This window comes from Hesperophylax consimilis, chromosome 20 (genome assembly GCF_061612785.1).
Source record: "Hesperophylax consimilis isolate HC1 chromosome 20, BYU_Hcon_1.0, whole genome shotgun sequence".
In the NCBI taxonomy this organism is placed as follows: Eukaryota; Metazoa; Arthropoda; class Insecta; order Trichoptera; family Limnephilidae; genus Hesperophylax; species Hesperophylax consimilis.
Window position 1 is genome coordinate 2,940,893 of NC_142855.1, and position 27,948 is coordinate 2,968,840.

Consider the following 27,948-nt stretch of genomic DNA (forward strand, 5'->3'; position numbering starts at 1 on the left):
TGGTTCATGCATCAGTGGTCCTAGCCTGGATACCGGGACACCTCGGTATTACTGGGAATGACATGGCTGATCATATAGCTAAGGAAGCCACTGCCCATGGTCCGTTAAGTGATATCCCTATTCCGGTTAGAGACCATTTCCCTATTCTAAAAATTAAGTACCAACTCCAATGGTCTTCTGAATGGAAAAAATCTTCTCTGATAAAAGGTCACCAGTACTCATTAATTCAACCTTCTATTCCTGTTAAGCCCTGGTTTCACAAATACACTACCATGCCTAAAAAATATATTTCTTCCTTAACCCGAATGCGGCTGGGTCACACTTGTTGTCTTAGTCAACTTGCCAGGTTCCACATAGTCAGTTCGCCGTACTGTGATTGTGGGTCAGAGGATACTCTGGACCATAATTTTTTTGAGTGTCCTATCAATGACCAATTTCCAAACTTCATGCATGAATTGGTAAAACTTGATATTAAATTGCCTACCAGTATTCCCTGCCTTCTTAGTTTAAACACTCCTGAAATTTACCATTTGTTGGCAAAATTTATTTATAAAAATGGCCTTAATATCTGACCATAATAATAAATATAAACCAAATTTCTTTCACTTTCATTTGTATTCACTTGTTCAGGTTCCTATTTTCATCTATTTTTACTAATCCCAACTCTGCATATTTTGACTGAGTTAAAACACTATTCTTTATGCATTTGTATATTTTTCTTGATCCTTTTATTGTATTTGTTTATATTCATATCATAGAACTGTTTTAAAAAAAATAATGCTTCTAATTTTGGAAAAATCTGTTCTTTTAAATAACAAAAAATGCCCACTACTATTGTGCACAGGTTCCTATTTTTATAATTTTGTAATTACCCATTATTACCAGCTCTGTATTGTTTTTGTTAAGTTATGTTTATGTTACACCCATGTTATGTTTATGGTAGGTTTATGTTTATGATATGTTATGTTCATGTTATGTGCATGTTATGTTATGATATGTTTATGTTATGTTCATAGTATGTTTGTGTTATGTTTTTCTTTATGTTTTATAATCACATTTGTTTACTCCCATATGCTGTGTTTGTTTATAAGATTGCCCATTTCATAATTCTATTTTTAAAAAACGCTACTAATTTTAGAAAAATCTTTGGTTTAATAACGAAAAGCGCCCACTTATATTGTACACAGGTTCCTATTTTTATAATTTTGTGATAATCTACTGTTACCAGCTGTGTACCGTTTATTTTAAGTATGTTATGTTTATGTTATGTTATGCTTATGTTATGTTATATTTATGTTATGTTTATGTTTATGTTATGTTTGGTTTATTTATGTTACTTTATGTTATGTTATGTTGTTTTATCAATGTTGTTTTGTCAATCATGTCAATTTTATCCTGTAATTTGTTGTATTTATTAATAAGAAAAATGTTGTAATGTATGGCCAAGATCACTCTTAATGGGTGAAAGCCAAAATAAAGAATAAATAAAAAAAAAAAAAAAAACCCTCCTTTACTGATATTGTAATCCACAGTACATCAAATCATCCATTTACACCTAAGCACTCCGCATTCCATTCAATGGTCCATCGTTTGGTCACAATTCTAATGTCAGATAATAATTTTGCTTTCTACAATAATATGAAAAATATTTATTCATGCAAGTACTTACTGACCGTAATGTTCCACGCCAAGTTTTTATTTCAGGAACAAGTGTGAACAATGATATTCACCTGGATTAAATTTTCGACAAATCGAGCTTCATTATCTAGATTCTTTTTTGACAGCTATGTCATAGATGTTTGTAAAAACAGATGGTTAGTCTATGACATTCGCCTTACGGTAGGTACTGGAGCAACGAATAATATAATATTTTCAAATTCATTTATGTTTGAAAGACGCCAATTGATTTAATTTACTATTCATTTAAGTGGTTCTTAATAGTACAACAAAACTAAAAAATCCGTATGTGTGAGTTTTCCCTTTCTAACAAAGGTAACCAATTATTGTGGAATGTCCCAGCAGCACTAATCCAAATGCTAAAGCTTCTTACGGCTTATTATGAAGTGTCCTAGCAGCACTCGTCAATGCGCTAGCTATTTTTTTATGGATAACAGCAAAATTTGATTCAATGGGCAGGAGCTTCTTCAAGATCATTTTTCAAACGCATTAAGGCAAGGAGGTAAAAGGTCTCCCACACTATATAATTTGTACTTATAAAGGATCTCCTACGAGAACTCGACGACTCTCGAAATGTTTGCTGTCACATCACTATACTTAAGGAGGTCAAACAAAAAATGAGTGTGAACAGCCATTTATGGGGCATATTTGCACATCTCCCGTCTCCAGAGGGCCATCAGAGGGGACTCCATCCAGGAAATCTTGGCAGTGATGATTTTGTTACTAGATTGGCGTAGTCTGCGCCATAAGCTTCCCATGTGATGGCGGAGAAGCGCTCTGAAAGAGTGTACTCGTCCCTCCAGGAACATTTCCGTGGCGCTGCAGTATCTCGGTAGGCGGAATAGTTGGCGATATGTATTATTGTAAGCAACTTTTAGCTTATGCCATTGGGATGAAGTGTAATCCACCCACAGTTCTGACGTGTACAGCGAAGTGCAATATGCATTGAAAAGTATAATTTTCACGTTTGTATTGCAAAAATTAAATGCCTTGACAGCATACCTGCTCTAACGGATTTTGCTTTTCTTCGCCTTTCCATATCCTCGATGTCTTTCAGGTCGTCTGTGATAATATGTCCCAGGTATTTGACGCTACGACTAACATCCATTTTTTCCATCTAGCCATACTGAAGGTGTAAGCATGTTTTCGTTTTTGCATTTGAAAACCATAACTATTAATTATTACCTGACACTATAAAGCAATGTAAATCTATGAATAAGGTTAAATATATGGTGAAAAATTGGCTATCGGAAAAAAATATTTATTTTGATATGTATGAAAAATTGTATAAAAAAATTGTTAATTCTGTAGATATAAGATGTAAATTATAACTTTAAAAAATGTATTTGAAACTAACTTTAAGCACCTGTTGACAAGCCAATTCAATCGGCTTAGCAGGACTTGTTTGTTGATATTATGTATTAACTATTTATTCAATAAAAAAATAAAAAAATAGTAAAAAAATTGATTTGCACGTGATAAATATACAAGGTTAAGATTATTTGCAAAATCTTCACATCTTTGCTTAGATTCAGAAAGCAGGTATAGATTGGCGTTTTCCTTTGTTAAGAATAGCTGATGGTTTCTATTAAGGAATATACTGCCACATAATATGTTGACAGTGCAGATTTAAATCCGAACTGGTTATCCTCTGTCTTTAGATGGTCTGTTACGACCGTCGATAAAACTTTTTCAAATATTCTTGCCAGGGCGGTCGAGAGTGAAATCGGTCGGTAGTTATTGAAAAGGGATGAATCAAGTTTTGTTGATTTAATAATTGGTATAATTACCGTTTTCGTCATTTCGTTCGGGATGAACCTTTATCTTTTCGGTTAGGTATGGAAAAAATAACAGATTATTGCCATCTATTATAAACGGATACACAGGTTTCCTATCTTCCAACTTCTACGGCCCGGGGCTTTACGGCTTATTCTTACCGCTTATTTCTATTATAAACGGGTCTTGAAAGGCCTTGAAAAGCTTGATATGTCCCTAAGTATTTACGTGACTAGAATTCACAGAACGACCAAATTGAACACGTGCGCCCGCATATGTCTCCGTAATTTTACACGCAGATGGAGGTGGCAGTTCAGATTATTAGACCTTAAATATTTAGTGTATAGAATGGCCGGCAACCGCCATAAAAAAATAGAAAGCCAACCTAGAACTACACCCATTAGTCCGCAGATTTAGCTCTAGACCCTCATAAAGTTGTAAATCTGAAATGGGAAAATGTTAAGCCAGCGACCCAAGGGCAAAAAAAATCTTCGCCCAAGGTGAGGCTATATTGCAATTGTTTGAAGGTCGTATTGTAAAAATGTAATTTTAAAATATTTAAAATAATAATAAATCTAGCGGTGAGAAGGGCGATGCCAGCGCCATGGACCCGAACAACTTACCGGAGTGGTGTAAAGCGGAACCACTTTGATTCCAGCACCCCACCACAGGCGTGCTACGGTCGCCGGATCGCGCGGCTGAAGAACTGATTCCGCAACCAACAGTCACCCTCTCGCCTCAGGAGCAGGAGGTTCCTCGCCCGCCAAGGAACCTCTTGCCCTCCCCCCTTGAATGGGTCTCCAAGGCTCTTCCGCCCAGGAAGCTGCCCTCTCAGAAGTTGCTGCCTGCCGACTCCGCCCTTTGGAGCCTTGGCCCAGGCTGAACTAATTCCACCCTTCGGAACCATCCCAAGTTGCCGCTTGTGTTATCGATGATATGTGCGAACGTGAAGGATCCAGCATCATCGTAAACGGAAGTGCCTGAAATTTTTTGTATGTTAAGCATTGAATGAAAAATAATTTAGGATTAAGTAAAAGGACAATTAATTTTAAGAATTACAATTTAAGACTAGTATTAAGCCTAGATTAAGACTAAACCTTAATCTTATACATTTTTAAATAAATTTTTAATAGTATTTGTAAGTAACTTTTTTTCTCGTTCCTCCTTTTCTTTTACATGCATAGTATTAATATTAAACTCCCTTGAGTAGAGTAATAACAAGCTTTTTCCCATTGAATGCAATTGTATTAGTTTTTCCATAACAGAAACGCGATCAAAGGCCTTACGTCAGACGAGAAAACACTCATAAATGGAAGTTATTTTTGATTTATTTATTGCATCTCACTATACACAAAACACTTTTTATTTCACATAAAAATCAACCTCACTAGGACTAAGCCTGTATCGAGGTTAACAATTTACATTTCAGTGAAGCAAGCATAAGAGTATCACAAACATGAAGTAATTTTACATAAATACACAAAATACAAAATTAAAGAAAAAATGAGTATTAGATGTGTTACCAGATGGGTAATTTGACAGTATATTGTAACAATATTTGAACCATAACTAGTCATTATTCAAAATAAGAAGCAAAGTAGATAATAAAGACAAATAGGGTGACATTCGGTTTTTAGTAAATGGGACTTATATAAAATCTTATTACTTAAGAAAGGACAAGGATGAAAAAATATTAAGACAATCGTCTGTCAATACATAAACCTTAAGTAACTTTTTAAATTTAACTAAGGAATTGATAGACTTAATATGATTTGGAAGAATATTAAACATAAGTGGTGCCTGATATAAATAATTTCTTTCACCAAAAGAAGTTTTAGTATGTACCGCCACAAAGTTCAATGTAGAGCTAATTCTAAATGTACGCATTTGTTGTGTTCTTTCAGCAAATTTAATATTGATAAAAAATCGACAAAGTATTTGTGTGATATACTGCTGTTTTATGCACATAACATTACATTCCTTATAAAGTAGGTTGGATGGATAACAGAATTTTTTTTTGTACATTACTTTAAGGATCAATTTTTGAGTAATATTTAGTGGTTCAACATTGGACTTTAGACATGATCCCCAGCATACTATGTTATAAGAAAGTCGAGATTGGACTAAGGCAAAATAGACAGTTTTTAATTTCTCTTTGTCCAATATGTGTCGAAGTTCTTTAAAAATAAATGTAAGTCTCCTGATATTCTTTGTTAACATATCGATATGATCATTCCATCTTAAAAATTTATCAATCTTTACACCTAGATACATGATACAATCTACACTTTCCAAGGGGTGGCAATTACAATTTAGCAGACAATTATGTATAATCAGATTATGAGTGTCAGAAGGCTGACTTTTTGATGATATACTAAATGTCACATATTTAGTTATTATTGTATTCAAAGTTAAGATGTTATTATTCAGCCAACTCTTTACTGCTCTTAATCCTAAGTCACATTTGTTAAAAGCATCTCTCCAGGTTTTACCCTCAAATATTAAAGCAGTATCGTCTGCGAAACTAACAATGTTACCTGGAATATATAAATTACACAAATCATTAATGTAGATTAAAAAAAATATTGGTCCAAGCACACTACCTTGCGGAACCCCAAAAGAGATTGGTTTGCTATTGCATAAATGATTATTTATCTCTACTTGTTGCGTTCTATCACTTAGATAGGATGTGAACCAGCCTAGTGCTGTACTATGAATGCCAAGAGAAGATAATTTTTTGAGGAGTAATCCATGGGACACCGTATCAAATGCCTTTGATAGATCTAAGAACACAGCCAAAGCTTTGTTTCCATAGTCTAACGCACTAGTGACTTTGGACAATACCCTCAACACTGAATCACTTGTTCCTATATTCTCTCTGAAACCAAACTGATTGCTAGAGAGTATATTATATGTTTCTAAGAATGATACCAATCTCGACTTAGCCAATCTCTCTATTACTTTTGAAAGAGTATTGAGTAAGGATATAGGTCTGTAATTATTGACATCTTGACGATCTCCACCTTTAAAAAGGGGAATTACTTTAGCTTTCTTACAATGAGAAGGGAACATCCCGCTCTCGAAGCTAATATTTACAAGGTGAGATATGGGACCAGCTAATTCGGATACATGCATTTTATTAATAACCGTTGAAATGAATCGATAGTGAAATCGATTGGCAGCTTTGAAACATTAAAAATATAATGTTATTTGTAGATCCAGTACCTACCTACCGTAAAACGAATGTCGTAAACTAAACATCTGTTTTTACGAAAATCTATGGCCTAGCTGTCAGAAAAGAATTTAGATAAGGAACCTGGTTTTGTTGGAAATTTAATCAAGATTAATATCTACGGTGTTCACACGTGTTCCTGAAATAAAAACTTGCCGTGTAACATTGCGGTCAGTAAGTACCTTCTATAAATCAATATTTTTCCCTCTTTCTTAGTCACGTCTCTATATTGTCCATTTATCATCTAACTTTTAATGAAGCCTGCTTTCGTCTCTTTGAATCATGTCGTCCCGTTTCTTTTTAATCTACATAATATGGCTCTAACTGCTTCACCACGCTAGTAAATCACGCAGTTTGTATAGTTAAATCAGTTCATGTTGTTCCAAAGCAAACTAAGTGACCGATGAGCTATAATTTGGATTTCCGCAAACTTTTTACACCCTTTCGTGGTTCTAGCTCAACTAACCCAATAAGTACAATAAGTTAGAGAATCCATTTGATAACTTCAGCCCTGGCTATCCGATGGATGTTTGAACTGTCATCGTGACGTCTACCTAACTTTATATTTGTATTTCGTAGGTATTCATTGAAATAATGTAAAATTAAATGATAAACTGTAGATTGACAGATCAAATATACGATAATACCGGTGGTTAGAGTAAGAAAGCGTTAGGTGGTTACTTAAATAAGAATAAGGAATCCTTCAACTTATTAGAAAAAATGTTTGCAGAAAACTCAATCCTCGACCATCGGGGTGCTATCCCTCCGTCGCACTATGGAGCCGCCCACCTAGAAAGTTGGCATCAAACCAGTGGTTACAATTACATCTTACGTTCATCAATTCTTAGTTCCGTGCGGTCATGTTAATAAAAATTGGGAAATTTTTTTTTCGAATGTTTCTGTTTTTTATCTTGTAAATTTTATGGGAAGAAAGGACCTCTCCATCCTTTTGTATTAGAAAATTTTGTTGGTAGCGATTAAGCTTGGCACTTAAAATAATGTCTTGGGAAATTTCTGTTCGTGCTTACCAGAGCACGTAGGTAACGGCGCTGTAGGTACTTAATGTGACTTCTTAACTACAATCATTTACTCAGAACTTCATAGATCTGACATGCTACATATATATCGTTTATGTTCTGTACGCTTAGACGATATATCAAATAGCAGCATAAGTCGAATTCACTTGCATTGCTAACGCTGGCGATATCCTATAATATAACCATTTATTAGTCCCCGAGCAACTCCGGGAGTTCGTTGCACAATGAACACGATACTCGATTGCAATTAGTAGTCCGTCAAATATCTTCATTTAGATATAGTTTGTTTATTTGCCATTTCCAATTTAGATTTGTTTCAATAATAACACCCAAATTTATAATGTTTTCAACTTTATCGAGGATAGAGATGTACTAACAAATAATTCACACAAGTCATTTCTGTTTCAGGTCCATTTTGTGAGCTTCGACAAGTAACCATCACATAACAGTGCCATGGATCTTCCCAACCCAGAGAGTGTTTGCATCAAGACGGAGACAGGGTCCCAGAAAGAAGACGCAGGTAAAGTAGAAATGTTTGCAGTATGTCGAAAGTACTCCGACGGCTAGTAAGTTTATGGAACATATTATGTAAAACTGTAGATATCTAAATTCCTGTTTATTGTGGAATAGAACGTTACAAAGACTAATGCATATAAACGAAATGATCTCTACCTGTACACCCAAACATAAGTTGCTTTTGTATTTCCGTTAAATGTTTAGTATTGAAACAGTTTTGGATAATATTTACCATTTTTCCCATCATTTACTATCATACCTACTATCCAGTTCCTTCCTTAAAAACAGCCTTACTTACATTGAAAGAAGATGATTTGTTGCATTGTAAATTGTCGCAAGTCGACATTCGTATTCGTGTCGTGTGGCAGGAAGGTGTAATCGTCGTGTCCTCGTCGTATATTCACACGCTTTGTGCTCTGTTTGCAAATTTCAAAATCAGATTATCTCGTTTTGGAGGAAATTTCACCCTTTGAACAGTGCAAGTTAGTCGACAGCCCTACTGCCGGGATTCATGGGAATTCAAGGTAGGCTGTTTCTATCATTCCACATTTCCCGTGATTTTTCAAACCCAATTGAATGAGCTTTACAGTGTCGTATTTCTTGCGGATTTGATTTACAGTTCATTTCCATGTAATAGAACACGTTAAATTAACCTTATAGGAAATCGCTAGACGTAACAAACTTTTACGCCCCAAATAATTCCCCGCTAAAAGTTCATGATTCCTTAAGGTTTTTAAGGCTAAAAAACTTCATTTACTTTACTGTCAATGTGCTCTCTTTTTATGTGATTTGTGAATCACAAAGAACTAATGAAAATGTGTTATTGGTGCAGGAAACAATAATTATTCAATTGAAAATCAAAAGTTCCCGTTTAAAGGTGTCTCCGGTGAAAGCATCGATCCCAGAAGCGGGCATCTGGGGTCCTTCTTATTACTTCAAGTTACCTTATGTTAATTATCATATATTATATAACAGGTGGAATTAATGTGGAAACTGTTCCCATCAAGGCAGAACCAGGGCCCCGAGAACAAGATGGAGGGGGAATTTCCTTTACAGAAATAGACATAGACCTGCTAGATGTTAAAAAACAATGTTTAGAGCAGTCTGAAAGAATTACCCCGATACCAGGTAAAATCAAGTATTCTTTGTAAATTCACAAGTTTAATTTTATAAATAATTTCGCCTGTTATGAATTGATTTACTTAACTTCTATAAAACTTTCTTCTGCAGACTTAACAACAAATCTGAAGACGCGTCTGGGAAATTCCTGCTCTTCTGAGTCAAAGTTAGAACTGCACTTCCGCGACCACGCTGGAGTTAAAATTTTTAAATGTACTTACTGTAACTATTCGAGTACAGCAAATCTGAAGATGCACATGCTGACTCACAGTGGAGAAAAAGCTTTTGCTTGTGTCGACTGTACATATACATGTTCTCGAAAGGCATACTTGAAGAGTCACTTGCTGACTCACAGTGAAGAAAAAGCTTTTGCTTGTGTTGACTGTACATATTCATGTTCTAGAAAAGCAGACTTGAAGAGACACATGGTGACTCACAGTGGAGAAAAGCCTTTTTCATGTTCGAACTGCAAAAAATTATTTTCTCTGAAGGGAACTTTGACGAACCACATGCTGACTCATAGTGGAGAAAAAGCTTTCGCTTGTGTTGACTGTACATATTCATGTTTTCGAAAGGCAGACTTGAAGAGTCACATGGTGACTCATAGTGGAGAAAAACCTTTTTCTTGTGTTGACTGTACATATTCATGTTCTAGAAAAGCAGACTTGAAGAGACACATGGTGACTCACAGTGGAGAAAAGCCTTTTTCTTGTTCCGACTGCAAAAAATCATTTTCTAGGAAGGGAATTTTGACGAACCACATGCTGACTCACAGTGGAGAAAAAGCTTTTTCTTGTCTTGACTGTACATATTCATGTTCTAGAAAAGCACAATTGAAGAGTCACATGGTGACTCACAGTGGAAAAAAAGCTTTTTCTCGTGTTGACTGTACATATTCATATTCTAGTAAGGAAGTTTTGAAGAGGCACATTCTGAATCCCAGTGGAGAAAAGCCTTTTTCATGTTCCGACTGCAAAAAATCATTTTCCCAAAAGGGATATTTAATGCATCACATGCTGACTCATAGTGGAGAAAAAGCTTTCGCTTGTAATGACTGTACATATACATGTTGTCGAAAGGCAGGCTTGAAGAGTCACATGCTGACTCACAGTGGAGAAAAGGCTTTTGCTTGTGTTGACTGTACATATTCATGTTCCAGAAAAGCAAACTTGAAGAGACATATGTTGACTCACAGTGGAGAAAAGCCTTTTTCATGTTCCTACTGCAAAAAATCATTTGCTCGAAAGGACAATTTAACGAAGCATTTGCTGACTCATATTTAAGAAAAACCTTTTGCTTGTTTTTCCTGCCTACCTGTATCATACGTATCCGGACCTCCAGAATCTTTCAGAGGAACTCATATTTACGTAAAAATTACAAGAACACTCAAACCCCGAAACCGCTCGATACCGTGTCGCCGACACAATTGGAAATCTTCAAATCATAATTCCTGCCTACCTGTATCATACGTATCCGGACCTCCAGAATCTTTCAGAGGAACTCATATTTACGTAAAAATTACAAGAACACTCAAACCCCGAAACCGCTCGATACCGTGTCGCCGACACAATTGGAAATCTTCAAATCATAATTACTCAATCAAATTATGTGCTATATGTGATTAATCATGATAATTACATAGAAATATAACAGCAAAACCTGAAACACATCTGAAAATATCCATCCATCACCTCACTCGGAGCCACCAACCCACGGAATGAGCTCCGCTAAGAAAGCGACTCAGTATTTACGTGACCCCCCCTCCATACTACCCGGAAGGAATTCCATGATGGCCGCCGAGTTTTCAACCAATCACAGCTCAGCATACTCCATTGGGGTTCTTATCAAACATTGATAACGAAATTTGATGCGACCACCTGTGATAACATCAGACTCAATTTACAGGAAAATATCAGAAGATACGACCACAGGATAAATATCATCATCAAGAAATGATTATATGCTAACATAATAACTTAAAGAATTGTATCTAAATATGTTTTTTACTCTTTGGGAAATGTTCAAACCAAAGATATTTGACTTCAACCCCAATATGAAACTTTGTATAATTTATTATAAAATAAATAAACGGGACTGGAGGAGATGGTTTGGGTAGATTAAACGGACTCGGTTTAAGATATCATATTAAAATATAACTTTCCTCTTAACAAATTAATTGCGAAGAGGAAAAATACCTAACCAACTCACCCCTCACGAAAGGGGTGAAACTTCCCCCGAGAGGGCCCGATTTGAAAACGTTCTATAAATAGAGAACCGAATTCCATACAAAGTCAGTTCAACAACTACCTCTGAAAGAGAATCCTCTCTCCTGAAGAACCATCTCCAAAGTCTCAAGAAATATTTTCAAGTGTTTTATTCAGTAGTAAATTCAGTTTTTTGCCAGTAATAAATTCTTTTCGTCAGTCCAGATCTGGAATAAATTCCTCTCTGATCCTGGCATTAAACTCCACCACAAAAGCTCTACAACATCTACCAAGACTGAAAACGCTGAAAAGTGTACCCAGCTACCTTCGTATCTACAGTTATTGTACGGACGGTATATTGTTTCGTACACTACCTTTGTGCAAAAAATCATTTTTTTCAAAATGAACATTTAACGAACCACAAGCTGACTCATAATGGAGAAAAGCTATTTTCATGTTCTGACTGCAAAAAATCATTTTCCCAAAAGAGATATTTAATGCACCACATGGTAACTCATCGTGAAGAGAAGCCTTTTTCATCTTCCTATTGCAAAAAATCATTTACTCGAGAGGCACATTTGCTTTACCACATGCTGACTCACAGTAGAGAAAAATCGTTTGCATGTTCCGCATGACCTAAAGATCATCAGTATACTATCGTTATAAGCTTTTTTAATTGCTGCCCTACTGTAAGAGCAGATTGAAGGATTATAATACTAGTTGTGTACAAAATTATGAAATAAGTTACACGAAAACAAAATACTTTAATTAAAAATGTTACACAATTTTACGCATAAGCTCTCAAACCACGAAAAAATGCAATAATTATATCATATTACTTTGATTTATTTCTCTTTTATTTATAAATAGCAATTATTTGAGGATATAGTTGACATTTCTATGTCAAGTGTATCATCTTTTTTATGTCAATGATAAAGCAAAGTAAAATCATTTATTTAACAGGAACATAACGACAAAAATCCATTAGGTGGGTTCTTTATTTTATATTTTACATATGTTCAAAATGTAAGTCAAAATATCAATGTAAAAGTTGTGGAACACTTTCGTTGTTCCACGTCTACTACAAGAAGAGCAAAACAAGTCTTCGTTATTGTATTTACCTATGTAATTCATTTCTCTGTAGTAATCTATTTACAATATATGTATTGTTTTTGTGTTTATTTCGTAGAACTCCAATTTATTTCTAACATTTTTTTTATTAAAATAAAATTTAATAATATAATTATTAGGTTCTGCAAGTATCTTTTGGTTTTTGTTATTGTTACAGCTGTTTCGGCTTTCAAGGCCATTTCCAAACTGTGGTTTTAACCACATTTAGACGGCTTATTTATATGATTCTATTTTACCCGCTCCCAAATTAAAATTATTTATTACCGGTTAAACCTATTTCCTGATAAAATAATTGTGACAATAGATTTCATATTCTGTCTGGGTATTTTTAAGTCTGTTTTCCCCATATTAATGTTATCTTTATTGTTTTATAATGATGAAGCACTTATTAATTTATTTAAATGTGTTAAAATAGAATCATATAAATAAGTCGTCTAAACGTGGTTAAAACCACAGTTTGAAATTGACCTTGAAAGCTGAAACAGCTGTAACAACAACAATAACTATTTATAATACTTTATGTGATGTGGTAATGAATAAAGCTATAATAATTAGAGCTGGTTACGTGTGAACCCCTGGATGTAAAATAATGAGCTAAAGATACTCTAGTGTAGACATACAGTAAACCATTATTATTAAATAAATAATGCTTTTCAGAACTAAAGGGAAATTAAACTAGAATACCAAGATAGAATGATCCCAACATCCTTTGTAAATCAACCTTCCATTAATTGAAAGCTAAACATTATTATTATTACCTTAATTTGAATGCACTTTGTATTGTAATAAATTTATACTTGTTTATATAAAAAGCCCGACCGGCGTAAATTAATAAATAAATAAATAATTTATTGCAATTTTATTTCATGTTATAATTACTTGTAAAGATGTAACTTGTTTTATGGGTGCAGTAAATGTTTGCAAATAAAAAGGTTGCAATTATTTTGGTTCACGTATTGTCTTGGAAAACTACCGAAACATCCAACACGCCATTCTCCCGCAGGGGTGGGAAGAGAGGATAGACTGCCAAACAAATCCCCCTCGGCAGAAACTCACTTTCATCGACATGCACTTTTGCAAATTGCGGTGTTCCTTGAAGAGATTTGATATGAAATAAGATTCTATAAATATTTATTACTTCTGGACTTACGTTCAAGCTATATAATAATAGTATGCTGCGACTTGCTCAATCCTTGCTCACCTCCTTTGTCTAGAGTCTATACCCTTCTTATGTTTATTTATTTTAATTTAAGTACATAAAACAGGCATGGTGCCCAAAAATTTACATACATGGAGGTTTAAATACATAATAATAACATAAATAGTAACAAAATGAATAAGCTAAATATGCAGCAGTAAATAAAAAATAAGAAGGGGTAAAAGGTAAATACAAATATGTTCATAAAGGATTTATTATTTTCACACCTGTACTGGTGAGACAGTGATTAGGTAGGTACAATGTTGCTTCTCTTTAAATAAAGGGCTTCATCACAATATCATCTTAATATGATTAAAAGTAATACGTTTTTTTGAAGTGTTTAAATTGGTAATAAAAATGTCTATTTCATTATTAGAGCTATGTATAATGTTATAATTTCTTAATGTTCGCGGTACAGGGGAAAAATATCCTGTATTTGTGTGGTCGGCTTTAATATGGAAAATGTCTTTCATCTTCCTTGTTGATTTTCTTGATGGTATATTGATGTTGATGATGAATATGAAAGAACATGCGGAAAGGAAATATCTCTGGTTTAAGGATCGGACGGTTGAACAGTTGAACCTTCCGACGTGGTGCTACTTGGATGAAATCGGAAAGCAACTTAGGTTTTTACTTTAACATAACGCAAACTGACATCTCTGTTTTTAGACACAGTAATTGAATAAGAGATTAAACTACACACATGAATATGTCAAATTAGACAAGTAAAGTAGTTTACAGAAAATATAGATAGCATACAAGCAATACCTACAAGTATGATACAATATATGGATTTGGAGTTTCAAACACAGGATGCTGTGTGGAGGGTCTGTTTGAGGAGAGGAAGGAGGCAACTATAGAACGAATCGTAGAAGTAAATGTGTGTTTTCCGACTGCACCTGTTCCTCGAAACATCGTAATACTGGTAGAATAAGGGTCAGCACACCTACCTGACATATCTGCAGCACAGTGGAAGATACTCTCAGTATCACCCTGGTGTAAGATCACAAGTTAGAATTTAAACTTTGCTTTAAATGGTTTTAGCCATATTTGACGACAAAATCTGAATAGCCAGGTACTTTTTTTTTTTTTTTTTTTGTTATTTGTTTTTGGGGTATTATGCCGTGTTGCGCTAACTCCTTCTTTAGCCAACGTTTCGGACAGCATTGCAGTGTCCATCATCAGGGCAGATGTCTTATTTGAGGTTGTGTTAAAATGTGAGCTTAAGTATGAGGTTGTGATACCGTGTTGCCAGCTCCAACCCTCTGAGCTAACATTAACGTATCATTTTTTATTTAAAGTGGTTTTCTTCGTTTAGTTCTGGTGTAGCCGTCAATTACCGGATACCAAGAACTATTAAGCTTAGCTCCATCGTCTCTATTAATGTTTACGGGATTTTTATGAATTTCAATGGCCTCCGTAATCAGCCGTGCTCTATAAGTTTTCGGTCTCCCCAGGATTTCAGGAACAAATCCAAAGTAATGCCCGGTGTCAATCAAATCCTCGGCAATTGCCGATTTGTCAGGGTGGCCGAGTTAAATTAAGCCGAGAAACTCGGCCACCCAGTTAAACGCACTCATCATGTACATTTTAATAATGATATCACACGCTTGAAAGAGGGCAACCTTATGTCGAAACAAATGCGGAAGCTTAATCCCTTCATTGACGACCACGGTGTACTCAGGGTGGGTGGCAGGTTATCTCAATCTGGGCTCGAATTCGAGTATAAACATCCTGCCCTATTTCCTCGCGAATCTAAGCTTACTTCTCTTGTGATAGACGCTCTACATCGAGAACATTGCCATCCAGGCCCCGACGGCGTTGTTCGTATCGCTACGGTTCGTACATCGAATGGTTCTCTTCTCACGAGACCATTACCCAAATTATGTCCATTGCCTAGTCAATGTGACTAATCATTTTCGCTTCCGCGGCGCATTCTTTCTTATCATTTTCATTATTATTATTAATATATTTTTTTTTTCTTTTTCTTCTCTCTTTTCACTGTTTCTTCGTTCACGCAACGTTCCACAGCATTGCCCGTTTTGTTTCTAAATTTTATTTAAAATACACGTTGTTGTATTTTGGTGGGCGGAATGTTCCGTAACGCCAATTGCTTTTGACAGGCCGTGTACTAACCAATCGTATCGTCAGGATTTGAACTGTTTAGTTTAAGTTCGCACAAGTCAGCTAAAACGACGGAAAGCCGTGAGCCCAGCCAGTTGCACAAAAACGGTTCGACCTGTCAATTATCGATCCCCGGTTGTGTTATCGGAATAATCATAATACGTATTTATTATCGCAATTTAATCTAAAATAACGAGTGATAACGAACGACAGTTCAGTTCCAGTGCTGACAGATGAGGCTGATGCAGATTTCACCATCATTTCACCGGTAAGTTGCTTGTGAAGTAACGTTACGCATTGTGTTTCCGCATTCGCCTGTCAAAAACCGTATAATTAATTTATTTGTTATCTGTGTGGAATAGCCCTTGAGTCGGCTATTCCAACCCCTGTTCGTTTTTCGAACATTTTTGGTGCCGAAACTAGGGAACTTTAAGATTATAATCTATCTATGCCAAAACGGATATATGCTGTGGAATGTTTCTTAAATTTTGAATAATAATCAATTCGAACAGTAATTAGGTAGGTACCTAGCTCTTGAGTATTTACGACCTACCGCGCATATAATTATAATAGATTAAATTATTATCATTTATTTCGTTTATTTACGACCATAGTATTTACGATTTCATAGTATTTACGACCTACCGCGTATATAATTATAATAGATTAAATTATTATCATTTATTTCGTTTCGTTTTTAGGTACGTTTCCAATCGCGTTTATTCAACATGGCCCCAGCCATTCAAACATTGCGCCGGAAACGGACATTAGCGAATAATAGGTTAGTCAAGACACATGAAATAGCAAAAAGCGCTTTGCACGATGCAACTAAGTGCAACTTATTGTTAGCGCATTATACTACTCTGGAAAAGATAGTTCTTGAATTTGAAACGTCTCACGCGGAAATATTAGCTTTAGATGACACAAACGAAATTGATGAGGATAAAATTCGTGAAACCTTTGACGAGATGTATTATCAAATTGTCGAAATTTACCAGGAGTTAACCAGTCAGCCTCTCGATTGTAAGACCGCGAATGCGTGCACAAACGTTAAATTACCAAAAATAAACATTCCAATATTTTCTGGAAATGTCAAGCAATGGCCCGAATTTTACGACATGTTTAACGCTCTGATTCATGAAAACAAATCTTTATCCAACATCGAACGCATGCAGTATTTGTTCTCATGTTTATCTGGAGAAGCTTTAGGGTTAATTCGGACATTTCCAGTACAAGGAGCTCACTACGTTGAAGCATATCAAAGATTAATCGCGCGCTATCGTAACGCGCGTGAACTCGCCTTTACGTGTTGGCGGGAAATGCTAAATTTAAATTTTCCGCCTAACGATCCTTTTGAATTTCGTCGCGTGTTCGATGTATTTAATGAGGATTTAACAATTTTAAAAGAATTGGATCTCCCAATAGATAATTGGGACTTCGTGCTTTGTTATTTAATTCTGTCGAAATTAGATTCACCTACAAGATGCGCATTCGAACAACTGCAGTCTCCTACCGACCTGCCTTCATATTTGAAACTCAAAGAGTTTCTTTATAACAAATGCGAAGCTCTTGTACGAGACTTACATTTTTCGACTCGCGATAGCAGTACTATTGACAAACCTCTTGCACGGAACTTTAATCAGGCTGCCAAAAAACGCACTTCAGCGCTTCTTTGCGATCTTAAGAAAGGACAGCCTAAAACAAATAGGTCCTCGAACTCCACCACTTATCTGAAATGCTCCTGTTGCGGGGAAGACCACTCCATTTCCAAGTGCAAGGTATTTGCACTCAAGTCAGTTCAGGATCGCCTACAGTTTGTTCAATCACACCGTTGGTGTTTCAATTGTCTTCATTCTTCTCATTATCTTAAAGATTGTAAATCTTTGTTTACATGTCAAAAATGTCAGCAAAAACATCATACTTTGCTCCATCGAGACGAAAACGCTTCTTTGGAAGATCAGTATCAACACTCCACGGCGTCTACGGACCAGGAGCCTTCTTCCGACTCTAAAATTCAGGTCCTCACCAACTTAGGAGACAAGTCCATAGTACTATTGTCAACCGCCAATGTTGGCATTCGCGATTCATCCGGCCGTTTCCAAACCTTTCGCGCATTGATCGATTCGGGCAGTCAAGCTCACTTCATCACCGATCGTGCTGCGGAGCTCGTAGGCATCCCTCGTCAAGCCAGTTCTCAGAGAGTTAGCGGCTTAGGCCAATCTTCCGCAACCACGTCAGGAGTCATTCAATTAGAGATCGGTGTTAAGGGACGGGTTCTCTTCAACATCAAGGCACTTACGCTGCCAAGTATCTGTGGCAACATGCCAACTGTTCGTCTAGATAAGTCATCGTGGCATCAGTTGAGAGACTTGCCTCTTGCCGATCCTGACTGTCACAAACCGGGACCGATTGATCTTCTTCTGGGTGCTGAGGTTTTCTCTTGTCTTCTGAGACCTGGTAATGTGAATGGTGGTCCACGTCAGCCATCAGCTTTCAATTCTGCATTTGGTTGGCTTCTTCTAGGTTCAATTGGTTCGGACACTGCTCACGAAACGAAATCTTTCATCGTTACTAACGAGGACCGGCTCCACGAAGAGGTCCAGCGACTGTGGGAGTTAGACACCATTCCCCAGTCTTCACACCTCACTCATGAGGAACAACTTTGTGAACAAATGTACTGCACTGACCACTCACGGGACGGATCTTCGGGAAGATACATCGTATCCTTGCCTTTCCGAGAAAGTGGAAGGGATATCTCTTTTCCAGGGTCGCGTGAGATCGCTTTACGTAGATTCCATTCACTCGAGCGCAAACTCATAGCAAATCCAACCTTACGTGAACAATATTCTGCTTTCATGACTGATTATTTACACAGTGGTCACATGACTCGTGTTCCTGGAAAAGATTTGCACAAGGAAAAGTATCACATACCTCATCATTGCATTCTTCGTCCAGGCGGCGCTAGCATTTACTTAAGAGTCGTTTTCGACGCCTCAGCGACGGATGTTAACGGATCCTTGTTAAATGATACCTTGCTTATCGGTCAAAAGCTTCAAAAGAACCTGCTGGAGCTTTTGCTAAAATTCCGTATACCATCGGTAGTGTTTACTGCTGATGTACGACAAATGTATCGCCAAATATTGGTTCTAGAACCAGATCGCGCTTTCCAAAGAATATTTTGGCGTTTTCATTCGTCGGAACCCTTCCACGAGTACCAACTAAACACTGTAACCTATGGTGTCTCCTCCGCCCCATTTTTGGCCTGTCGTACTGTCAAACAGTTGACCAAAGATGAAGGTTATGATTTACCGCTAGCGCGTCGTGTGCTAACTTCGGATATTTACATAGATGACATCGTTACCGGTTGTAACAGCTTAGAACAAGCTCAACAAACGAAAACCGAAGTTATCGAGCTGTTTAAACGAGGTCAATTCGAATTGCGGAAGTGGGCTAGTAACAAACCAGAATTACTCGCCGATCTGCCTCCGGAATACTGCATCAATGACTTGGTGTCCATGGATGTTGATAACTCTCACATTCTCAAGGTATTGGGATTAAAGTGGGAGCCACGACATGATACATTTTCATTCGAAGTCCTATGCCTCGATCGCGAGTGCACTAAACGCACTATCCTCAGTGAAGTCGCTCGGGTTTTTGACCCTCTCGTTTTTCTATGCCCTTTGACGTTTTTCGCCAAATCCCTAGTACCAAAGTTGTGGGTTCTAAAGGTTGGGTGGGATGACACCCCCCCTGTTAAAATTGTTCGTCAATGGGATCGTTATACTAAACAATTACCGCTCTCGAAGTCGTTCAAAATCCCTCGATGGGTGTCATTCCCTCACTTGGAGTCGTATCAACTTCATGACTTCTCAGATAGTTCGGAACTTGAATATGGCGCGGTAGTTTACTTGCAAATCATGGATGTTAACGATAAAGTCCAAATATATTTGGTTTGCGCCAAGTCTCGAGTCACCCCCACAAAAAAGATTTCATTGCCTCGCCTTGAACTGTGTGCGGCAGTTCTTCTAGCAGATCTATTAAAATTCGTCAAAGATTTATACGTACCATTGCTTCAGATCTCCAATACCTTTGCGTGGTCGGATTCAACCATCGTGCTCGCCTGGTTACGTTCTCTTTCGTGTCGCTGGAAGACTTTCGTGGCTAACCGTGTCAGTCACATTCAAGATGCCCTCGAAGGGACTTCCTGGCATCACGTGTCATCTGGAGATAATCCAGCGGATGTCGCTTCTCGTGGTCAATCTCCAGCCAATCTGATCGATAACACGTTATGGTGGGCGGGGCCTTCGTGGCTGATCCAGTCATCCGATTCTTGGCCGTTGTTCGATGGCAATTTCGACGAACTTGAACTTCACTCTGAGGAACGAGTTCGATCTTTATTTGTCCAACAGGACGAAAATCTGGTGGACCTATTATTAGTTAAATTTTCTTCGATTCGGAAGATCCAACGCATTCTCGGTTACTGTCTTAGATTCATATACAACCTACAGAATAAAGAATCTCGTCGTTTGTATCTTCCATTAAACCGTGCCGAAATTCACACTTCACTTTTGACAGTAGTTAAACGCACTCATCATGTACATTTTAATAATGATATCACACGCTTGAAAGAGGGCAACCTTATGTCGAAACAAATGCGGAAGCTTAATCCCTTCATTGACGACCACGGTGTACTCAGGGTGGGTGGCAGGTTATCTCAATCTGGGCTCGAATTCGAGTATAAACATCCTGCCCTATTTCCTCGCGAATCTAAGCTTACTTCTCTTGTGATAGACGCTCTACATCGAGAACATTGCCATCCAGGCCCCGACGGCGTTGTTCGTATCGCTACGGTTCGTACATCGAATGGTTCTCTTCTCACGAGACCATTACCCAAATTATGTCCATTGCCTAGTCAATGTGACTAATCATTTTCGCTTCCGCGGCGCATTCTTTCTTATCATTTTCATTATTATTATTAATATATTTTTTTTTTCTTTTTCTTCTCTCTTTTCACTGTTTCTTCGTTCACGCAACGTTCCACAGCATTGCCCGTTTTGTTTCTAAATTTTATTTAAAATACACGTTGTTGTATTTTGGTGGGCGGAATGTTCCGTAACGCCAATTGCTTTTGACAGGCCGTGTACTAACCAATCGTATCGTCAGGATTTGAACTGTTTAGTTTAAGTTCGCACAAGTCAGCTAAAACGACGGAAAGCCGTGAGCCCAGCCAGTTGCACAAAAACGGTTCGACCTGTCAATTATCGATCCCCGGTTGTGTTATCGGAATAATCATAATACGTATTTATTATCGCAATTTAATCTAAAATAACGAGTGATAACGAACGACAGTTCAGTTCCAGTGCTGACAGATGAGGCTGATGCAGATTTCACCATCATTTCACCGGTAAGTTGCTTGTGAAGTAACGTTACGCATTGTGTTTCCGCATTCGCCTGTCAAAAACCGTATAATTAATTTATTTGTTATCTGTGTGGAATAGCCCTTGAGTCGGCTATTCCAACCCCTGTTCGTTTTTCGAACACCCCAAAAACAAATAACAAAAATACTTTTGGCCGTGAAAATCTTAAATCATATTTAGCCAGGTACTTTCCCACCTTCCTCTTCCCCAACCTGTTCTCCACAATAATTTTATTTTTTACATAAAAAGTTCATTCTGAAAAACTCCACACAGGAGGTCCGTATATCATCTCTGGGGATGCTCTGTGTTTTTGAGGAGAGGAGGTCCCGTGTTTCATGGGTCTTGAAGACATTCAAGCTGTAGGAGGGAAGAACCATAGCGATAAGAAGCATACTGAGAGCATCTTCCACTCTGGAACTTGCCACAAGCTCACTACATATTGGTTTTGGTGAATAAATTGTGAAATAACAAAAATTCGGATTAATAGTCGATAGCCTTATCCCTCGACCACGGAGGATGTTCGATAAACAAATTAATAAATAAACGGATTTCCTAAAGGTGGTGTTGATTAGAGAGAGAGAAAGAGAGAGTTAGGCAGTACAGCTTAACGTTATTTTGTCGGCGTATTAGAAATGATTGTTTTCTTTTCAGATCATGGTGACTCAAAGCAAACTGATGCCATTCAGAATAAATACAAGCAACAAGATAATGGATTCGCCAACACAAATGATAAAAACAGCGAAAATGTCAAAGTTCAAGATGATAAGATTGTTGTTTTCTGGACCGCGGCTTTGAGCCCACTTTATGATACCATCCATCGCGGATTTGATGACTTCACCAATTTTCTGGGCACATCAGCACAAGGATCCGAAGTCTGAAAACAGACAACTGACCACGGGAAAGCAATGAAATGTCCCCACAGACCAAACCAATCTCTTTTTTCAACAGTTTTTATTAAACTGTGACCTTTAATATTTTAATTCCTATTCATCAATGACGTTACCAGCATTTTCTACAATGTCGAAGTTTGACTTTTGCCGACGATATGAAGTTGTTTAGGGTCATTTATGATATGTACGACTGCATAATCTTGCAAAGCAACCTTAACAACTGTTTGTTCTAGTAATAAACTGCAACTAAATATTAACAAATGCCAAGTTATTAGTTTTCACAAAATCAAACACCCAATAATGTATATTTATTCATTGTGTAATGTTGACTTAATCTCTGTAATCGAAGTACTTGACCTAGGCATAATGTTTGATCAGAAACTCTGCCTTGTATCTCACATAACTTTTATCGCTAACAGGGCTATGAAAATGTTAGGTTTTTGTAGTAGGAATTTCCAAGGATTTTAAAAATATCAACACATTAAAAATTCTGTTCACACCTCTCGTTAGAAGTATTCTAGAATACAACTGTACAATTTGGTCACCTGTCTTTAATAATCACATTAATACCATTGAAAGAGTCCAACGCAAATTTTTGAGGTGTATTAATTTTAGGCTTGGAATTCCTTTAGAAACAATAGATTAAGATTTTTTATTACATACATTGAATAAAGTGAAAAAAATTTGATCTTATATTTTTATTCAAATTATAAATTATAAGTTGGATAGCCCTGACATGTTAATGTTGATTAAATTTCATGTACGTACCATTAGATCAAGGTCCTCTAGTATGTATTATTTTACAATTATACCACAGTCTCAGGATATAACTCAGTTATAAATAGATTGCACACACTTGGGAACTTTTATGCTAAAATCGCAGATACTTTTAATATTCCCCTTGTAAAGTATAAAGCTGCACTAATAACACATTTTAATGCCACTTATTTTAATGAGGTCACTACAAAACAGGCTATTGTCACTGTTTCTTTCTTTACCGTTATTTTATTTGTTATGTTTTAACTAAATTTAATTCTTTAATTTTTCTCATCAAAATTTTATACTGCACTGTGTATATGTAAAAAAATAAAATAAAAACTTTGTACTTAAATGGCACTTGTGCGGTAAATTCTAAATAAATAAAAATGAATCGAAAATAAAACAGAAGAATTAATTATAATATTTAAGTAAAATAAGTTGAGTTTTGGCCCATTGAGCGTAGCGGTGAGTGATGATAGTCAACCACCGATAAGGGATTTAAGGGCAAGCTTTGGGTTTCTTAGTAGACAAGCGGCAGATAACAGCCTTCAAATCCCTCCTGGCAGCATTATTGTCATCCTTATTGAATTTCTGAAACATCAAATAAATAAAAAATCTATTTTTGTCTGATTACGTCTAAAAGGGATTGAAATGATAAGCAATAAATTCAACGGAAGTAATCTTTCCAACATTCCTTCCATTGATATGCTTGCTGTAACTCTAAGTGACCAGCAACTCTAAGGGGACGGAGACTCCCTCAAAGCCAGAGTCAAGTTAGCACAACAGAAGCTGGGCGTACTGTATATAGTACACAACTGCTGACCCTGTTCAAATCCTAAGTGCACCCCACTGTTGAAATTGCAGCCACCTCTGTTCTGAAGCTCCAAAATACATGAAAAACCCTTGTCTCTATGCAGAAACGGGCTGTTCGTTTAATAGAATAACCTTTCTTAACAATGTTTAGTGCACAGGCGTCAGTTAGGTATGCTGTTTTACTTTCACTATATCGGTATCAACACACCAATCACACACCAACACATTTATACGGTTGACAATAACCTGTCACATGAGAATGTGTCACTTTTACGACTCGTTCATAAGTTCAACAACTCTTTGAGTTTCCTCCCTCCCACAATATGTTCACTCCTTCCTCTTTTCAAAGACCCTTCACACAGCATCCCCAATGAAAATCAGGAAAATATTCGGTTGCATCGAGGAATTGAACCCAGGAGGACTTCAGCCTTGCCAGGGCGCCGCTCTGACCACTGAGCTAATTCAGCCAAATACATTTCTGTCAAATATTTATTTATTTGGAAGAAACAAACAGCTTTTATATAATACACAATGATAGATATAAATATACAAGTTAACTGAAGTCAAGCCACAGAAGTTTCTTATGCTAAAGTTCATTGGAAATGAAGTTTTAATATCTTAACATGAATGTGGTGTTAAAGGAAGGGGAGAGGAAGAGGAAGATATGAAGAGGATAGGAGATGCTCCCGATACATTCCATACTCTCATATTAATAAGCGATCGTACGCATTACTTCATATCGATATTTCTTTAAGTTATTACCAAAAATGTCAATGCTGTAAAATTTTGTATTGTATTGTGCACGTATACGAGGAATTGGGGAATATTTTCGAATGTTTGTTTTACACGAGGGTAGATAAAATAAATCAGATTGTCGGGTTGATCTAGACGGAAAATGAAGATTTATTAAATTGGTAAGTTCTGGTGAGTCCAGACCATTATTTAGGATTTTAAACAATAAGATTTGATCAAAAATTAGACGTCGTGTTTGGAGGAAGTTAAAATTATGAAATTTAATGGATTCGGTGTAATTTGAGAAGTGTAAGTTTAGTTTAAAATTTATGTGTTTAAATTTTTTTGTTTTGAATTCTTTCTATTCTTTCAATATGGGCAAATAGAATGTGCAAAGGAGTGAAAGGAGAATATATGGCGCAAATATGAATAGTAAAAGAAGTCGGAGATGCCCGAGGAAAACATGTCACGACCAAGTGAATCAGATACTTGAGTCGGGCCATGTCAAGAGTCAGAATAATAGAAGAGTATGTCTTTCAATCAGACTATGAGGACAGTCGACTTCTTGCAAATTTCCATTTCCTGGCTCTTTTGTTGTATTTCTTGAATAAAAATAAGTTTTAATCCACTAATATTATTTATTAATACTCATTTTAGGTAAAAGTCCTAAGTTTGTTAATAAATAATTGAATAAATAAATAATAAATAAAGCATCCTGTATATTTGCCTAGCAAATTCAAGAAGTACATGTAAAATATTGTGAAAAAGCCTATAAATGACATAATTTTAAGACTTACCTTTCTATTTGAGCTACTGTTCTAAGGTTTATTGATTCTGGAGTCGGTGAAGTCTTTTTTATTTCAATAACAGCATAGGTATATTCGCAATTAAACGTATTTTTAGTGGAACAATTTCGTTGTTAGAAAACAACTGAAAATCAACATGGCCGCACATTTTAACTAGCCGGCTCCTGATTGGTTGACAGTGGAGATTGAACATTCAAGACCTCAACCTTCTGCGGGATGTTGAACAAATATCTATGAACTTTAAAAAATATATTATATTCATAACTTTGAGTGTTTGAAATTTGAATGTTCAATATCCAGGAGATTGAACAAATAAGAACTGAAACATTGTTCCGTGAGTGGATATTGGCACTCGAAAAATTCTTAAAATGTCACTTAAAAAACAAAAAATATGTTTTTTTTGAGCTTCATTAATGCGCAATAGGCTAATGAACAAATTGGCATTCATAACTTAGTTTTGCAAAAAAAGGTCTATTGAACATACAAGAACTAGGACAGCGATATAGTATATTTGCAGCAAGTTCCACAGTGGAAGATACTCTCAGTATTATATATAGTATATTTGCAGCAAGTTCCACAGTGGAAGATACTCTCAGTATTGCTTTGGTGTAAGACCACCATTTAGATTTGAAACGTTGCTTGAAATGGCTTTGGCCTTGTTTGGTGACCAGATCGGGATAGCCCCACTACCTTCTGCCTCACAATTGGGGACCTGACGGTTGATAGCGGTTGGTACTCTAGTCAGTTTGCACACAAATTATCCCAAAAGTTTTTCATACGAGATGGCTGCCAGGCGACTTTCCTTAGTCCTAAATTTGGCTTTAAAATCATAACTACATAATGTTTCTATTCTTATAGGTTCATAATGTGTAGGTCGTAAGCATGGATGTCACCATTTTTTGCATACGATTATACTGGAAGAACGTGTTTCTCTTTTCTTTGCAAAACTAAACTTTGTCATCGCCACACATCATCACATTTCAAAATGTCAACGATTGCAGTTTAATTTTGAATTTTGTGATACTTCCACTTCAATTAGAATGATGCTTTATCACAAACGTGCTTTTCATGTTTATAATAATGTTAAAGTGTTAACTTAAACTAGCTATTACATTACACTTAACTCCATTGTACATCTTCCGATACATCATTATGTTTTTCATAGTTCTTCAAGTGTACCTTTATCGTTGTATAATTTAGCAATGTTCTGTTAAGCACCTAATCTTGCATAAAGCCCTCGACACATTACTCTATATTATGCGCGTATAATTTGGGCATATAGTATTTTATGTTGGAGTTACCCACTTCCTCAGGAAAGGGGGTCAGATCAATTGTGGAAATGCCGAGGAATATCATTTCTTTGTATGGGATCTGTCACTTTGACAGATGACAGCCGCGTAATTATGACGCTCCGTAAATTGTTCTGACCCCCTCTCATGCCCAGAGAGGGGTCGAATTTTTTTTAAATATCGCCTGGCTAGCAGATAACACCAACACTTGTAACAAATCATCATTTAAGTTGTGACAAGGTCTGTATGGCGAGCTATATTGAGTAATATAAAACGCTTTGAACTAATAACTTAATCTGTCACCCCCTTAATAAGGGTTTACTGAGTGCACACATACTTTAAAACAGTTTTACTCATTTAAATACTATCACAATGTTACTTCACATTACTCTAAAACTATTTTCATAGTACCTTAAGACTTTTTTGTACTCTAATGACGAGTTGTTTCGGAGAATTTGAACAATTCATCAAATTTCAACGTTTATTTTCGGGTTCTGTGAAAGTCCTATTCAAAGTTCTGTTATTATATCATTATAGGCTATTGCTGGACCGAACTGAAATTAAAACAGAACTTGAAAAAATCTTTCACAGAACCTGAAAATGAACTTTGAAATTTGATGAATTGTTCAAATTCTCCGACACAACCCGTCCTTAATATCGTATAAAATTATTCAACTCCGTTGTACAACGCTCTATGATAACTTGCATTGTACCTGCTTATAACATTTATACACAGTAGGTACTGTACACTCATTATTGTACTACGTATAAGTATGCTGCAATAGAATATGTTCCATAGCAAAATTGGGTAGTAACACACTGTTTCAGTACAACAAAATGCAAAATCGTTGTATTCACGAAAGCGAAAAATCCGAACACATTTGGATATTTAATAAATAGTAATATTTTTCATTGACTTGGACAAAAAAAAGTTCTTAGAGATATTTTCCACAGCAAAATGTATTTTCAACATTATTTAAATGATTTATGCAGCAGCGAATAGACTGCTGGAATTCGCTATTCGAAATTATCTCTCATTCCAATTCCGAGTTTAGATGGACTAATTGCTATTTGATCATGCGCTAGTCTCCGGTTTAATGAAACAGTGTTTCTTACATTTATCGTTAATATCGAAATGCTGAAAATGTAATTCGTATTGTTTTATTTTTACCATAAATACAAATAATAATAGTTTACTAAAAATGTATGCAGGGGAAGTGAGTGCAAC

General features: G+C 36.3%; 1 long non-coding RNA gene across 1 annotated transcript; it reads left to right on the forward strand.

Annotated features, from left to right (window-relative positions):
• Positions 1–6,753: 6,753 nt before the first annotated feature.
• LOC149413909 (uncharacterized) lies at positions 6,754–22,309 on the forward strand. The gene is made up of 3 exons (XR_016304085.1): positions 6,754–6,859; positions 8,131–8,242; positions 22,083–22,309. It is a non-coding gene; the product is annotated as an uncharacterized LOC149413909 (long non-coding RNA).
• Positions 22,310–27,948: the final 5,639 nt, after the last annotated feature.